General features: G+C 40.2%; 1 pseudogene; it reads right to left on the reverse strand.

The window, feature by feature from the left end:
* Nucleotides 1-1,831: 1,831 nt before the first annotated feature.
* On the reverse strand, nucleotides 1,832-2,686 carry LOC103737798 (annotated as a pseudogene).
* Nucleotides 2,687-4,440: the final 1,754 nt, after the last annotated feature.

Raw genomic sequence — 4,440 nt, forward strand, 5'->3', positions numbered from 1 at the left:
CTGGTGGGCAGTGATCTATTAATAGAGACCTGTGCAGAAATCACATACTACCCATCTAGCCAGATCTTGATTACACTTTGCCTATTGATGGAATTGTTCCATTTGTAAAATTTTATACATCAAAAAGTATTGAATTTGACCAGGCTGTCCATTAATCATCTCTGAAAAAGTGGCATTTAATTTCAGCTCTGTTTCACAGAAATAAAAACTTACGTGGTAGGTAGTTTCCCAAAATAATTCTCTGCACAATGGTTGAGATGAGAGTGCTTGTTTCTTCCCACCCAGATTCCCACAGTCACATCTGGTAACTTTTGCTACGTACCTGGGAGTTAAGAGACAAAGTAGTCCTAACCACCAACATGGACTCGTGACAGTTTATAGTGCCAGTGAAGACTGCGCCAGCTGTCCTATGTTCAGCCGGCACTGGAGCAGCAGGTCTGTGGTGGTAGCAGGTGCTGTGATTACAATATCCAGGTAACTAAAGGTCCATTTAAGAAATGCCAAATTGAGTTTTGAAAAGGGTACAACTTCATGGCAGCAAAGTGTGCCCATTACCCAGTTGTGGAGACATTAAGACATGATTCAGATCCCCTTATTCAATCCACATAGCCCTGAGGTCATCCTGCAAAGTGCGTGTCAAAAAATACGAAGTTAGGGAGACAGAGTTTGACGTGATGTTATTGGACAAGTTAAACTTGGAAGGTCATATCTATTCTGAGAGAAAAGCATCAAATCTTTTGTGTACATGTTTAGTTTTATTGTAACACAGCAGCTTGTACACTTTTAACATTTAAAATTGAGCATCATCTTCTTTCTACTGAAAACAGAAAAGTTAAAAATAAAATTACAGTAGAGAATGTCAATTCCAAATAGAATCCTGCAGGTTCTGCTGATTCTCCCACTGAGTGGCAGGGCTCAGGGCGCCATGAGGAGAGAAGTTTATCTTAAAAGCGTCATCTTAAACTGCAAGGATTTCAAAAAAAGCACCACAATTAACATGCCAAAGGAGAAGCCATGTTGTCAAAATATCCACTTAACCCACCTAAAGATCTCAAACCTACCTTTTCTGACCTTCTATACCCATTTTTTAAACGCTTTTTTTCTTTTTATTAAACAAGAGCAGACAGGTACATGGTGGTAAATGCTAACTGTCCATATTCACATAGAGCACAGTGTAATCTCTGAGCCAGAAACACAGAGAAAGGAGGAAAAAAGCTAGAATTCTACGCACTACCACACAGGGACCCAGCACGCCCAGCTTACAGAAGAGCCAAGGGAACAGGAGGTTTTTCTTTTTTCCCACAGAACACGGTGGTGGTGGTGGTGTTGATTCCACAGTTTTTGAGATAAGAAAGGACCAAAATGAATTTAGAACAGAGGAGTGGAGATTCTTTTTCCATTGTACTCTGTTCAAGGTTATTTTCCCCAAATATGTTGAGAGCCATCATGTTGAGAAAATAAACTTCAAAAACAGGGTGAGCACAAGAGGGGAGGGGGAGGGAAAAGACTGCAACTTGCTCCCAGGGACTGGAGAAAATTAAAAAATAAAAAGGAAAAATTTAAAAAAAAGGAAGGCTGGGGGCTGGAGAGATGGCTCAGTGGTTAAGAGCACTGACTGCTCTTGCAAAGGACCTAGGTTCGATTCCCAGCACCCACATGGTGGCTACAACCCGTCCTTAACTCCAGTTCCAAGGGAATCCGAAACCCTCTTCTGACCTCCGCGGCATGGCATTGCACGACAGGGGTGCACTCACATACACGCAGACAATACACTTATACACATAAAATTAAAAAAAAAAGGAAGGCTGGAATCCATCAGTTTTCTTTTCTTTCAGTCTTCTCCTTCATCCTCCTGTCCTTCCTCTCCTTCATCATCATCTCCATCTTCACCTTTGTCCTCATCCCCTTCACCAATATCTTCCTAATCCTTCATCATCATCATCATCACCGTCATCATCATCTTCCCCTTCTTCTTCATCATCCATATCTGGAACCAAGTAGTACAGCAGGGGATCTGGCCAGGTGTCGTCCTTGATGACCTCTCCTAATTCATCTGTGCCTGCATCAGAATGCGCAGTGAATCGGCGAAGCAGCTCTCTGGCTCCTCATGCTGCCTCTTCCTGCTGGCTTTATTCTGTGTTCGACTTGAGCATTTCATCAGATCCTTTCCAGATTTCCATTTGATTCTGTGGACTTTGAAGACGGATCACCACCCTCACTCCGATGAAGCTCTTTGGAGAGAGCTTTATTTTCAAAGTAAGGATTTTCATCAAAATAAAAATCTATTCTGTAACCTGATTTTATATCTTCAAATTCTGTTACTTCAACGCTGGTCAAATAATGCAGCACCTCCTTATCCTCCTCCCTAAGCAGTGCAGACACTTGTAGATGGTTGACAAATGCTGCTACCCCCAATTCTGGGATTTTGGCAATCAACTTTGACCTCTTCTGGAAAAAAACGGTCGGCAGATTTGTTGTATTTCTTTGTTCTACTTTCAAAACTTCCTCCCTGGCTTGTTCGTTAAGTTATTTCATTTTGTACTTCATCGGTATGTTTGATTGCTGCTTGTTCTTTTTCTCTGTTTTGCAAGCCAGGGGAGGAGGACAAGTCAGCCAGCTTTGGGGCAGCTGCAGGTCTGGGCTTCTTGGGCTGAGGTAGGGGTACTGATTGCCATTTCCAGGCCATGCCACAAGAAGTCTGCCAGGCACAGCCCTGGTCTGTTGCGGCTGATTGCAGGAAACTCGGAGCAGGAGGCCAGAGGTTTAAGTCGGGCTCCTATACATATAATTTTTTTGATATGAGTGTTGGTGACCTGAACTCAGGCCCACACTTTACTCACTAAACCATCTCTGTAGCCTTGCTCACTTACGTATTTTATAAGTGAAATAACATGACTGGGTTGTAAGCCACCATGTGGGTGCTGGGAATTGAACCTGGTCCTCTGCAAGAGCAGCCAGTGCTCTTAACTGCTGAGCCATCTCTCCAGTCCCTGCTGTTGACTTTTAAGCTTTTTTACATTGTGATCTGATAGAATAATGGAACTATTTCAATTTTTTTGGTTGAGGTTTGTTTTGTGCCCCAATTTGTGGTGTATTTTAGAGAAACTTCCATGGGCTGCTGAGTAGAATGGGTATTCTTGTTCTGGGATGGAATATTCTTTTGATGTCTATTTGATATATGATATCATTTAATTCAGACGGTTCTTTGTTTATCCTTTGTCCAGTTGACCTATTATTACTGAGTTGTGGCTAACCTGGGTCTTGAAGTCCAATAGTTCTGTTTTTATGAAATTGATTGCACAAGAGTTTGGTGCATATATGTTCATGATTTTAATGATTCTTCCTTTGATGAGAATGAGGTGACCAATTTATCTATTAATTGTAATTTGAAGTCTATTTTGTCAGATATGAATCATAACACCTGCCTGTTTCTTTGTGCCACTTACTTGGAAGTTTTTTTTCTTTCTATCCTTTCACCCTAAGGTGATGCCTATCTTTGAAGGTAAGATGGGTTTCTTGTAAGCAATAAAAAGGTGAATTTTGTTCTTAATCCATGCAACTATCCTGTGTCTTTTTCCTGGTGAGTTAAGGCCACTGATACAGTTATTATTGAAAGATATGTATTGGTTACTGTCACTGTATTTGCTATTTCTGTTCTTAGTTCTATTTTTTGTTTCCATAATTATACCTTCATTCGCTTTCTTTCCGCAGTCTCTTGGATATGGTCATTCCTTTCCTCAGTCTTTTGCATTGCTTCAATTGTTTTCTGTAGGGCTGGTTTGTTAAGCATGAATTCTTTCAGCCCATTTGTATCATCAAAGCTTTTTCTTTCCCTTTCAAATGTAATAGTTTTGTTGGTTAAAGTATTCTGACTTGGCATGTAAAATAATTTAGAACTTGGAATATTTTGTTTCAGGCTTTTCTGGCTTTTATAGTTTGCATTGAAAAGTCAGCTGTAATTCTGATGGGTTTTCCTATCTAACTTGTTTTTCTCTAGCAGCTTTCAGTGTCTTCTCTTTGTTCTCTACATTTATTGCTTTTATTGTAATATGTCGCCAGGAGTTTCTGTTCTGTTCCTGTCTAATTGGTGTTCTGTGTACTTCCTGTATCTGTATGGGTGTGTTTTTCCTTAATTTACGGACGTTTTCTTCTATAATCCTGTTAAAGATCTGGTGAATGTCGTGACCCTGAGGTTCTTTTCCTTTTTCTATGCCTGCAATGTGTAGATTTGCTCTTTTCATAGTGTCCCACATTCCTGCATATTCCATTTATGTATCTTTAAAAATTTTGACATCCCAATTCTTCAACTTTATAGTCCAGTCCTGATATTTTGTTGTCTACTTGATTCATTCTGCTGGTGAGTCTTTCTCCTGTTCTTTTTTTTAAATCCAAAATATGTTTATTGGGATGGTTCCTAGCTCATCTTAATTCAAGGTAAGT

Source organism: Nannospalax galili, unplaced genomic scaffold (assembly GCF_000622305.1).
Source record: "Nannospalax galili isolate Female #2095 unplaced genomic scaffold, S.galili_v1.0 scaffold210, whole genome shotgun sequence".
Lineage (NCBI taxonomy): Eukaryota > Metazoa > Chordata > Mammalia > Rodentia > Spalacidae > Nannospalax > Nannospalax galili.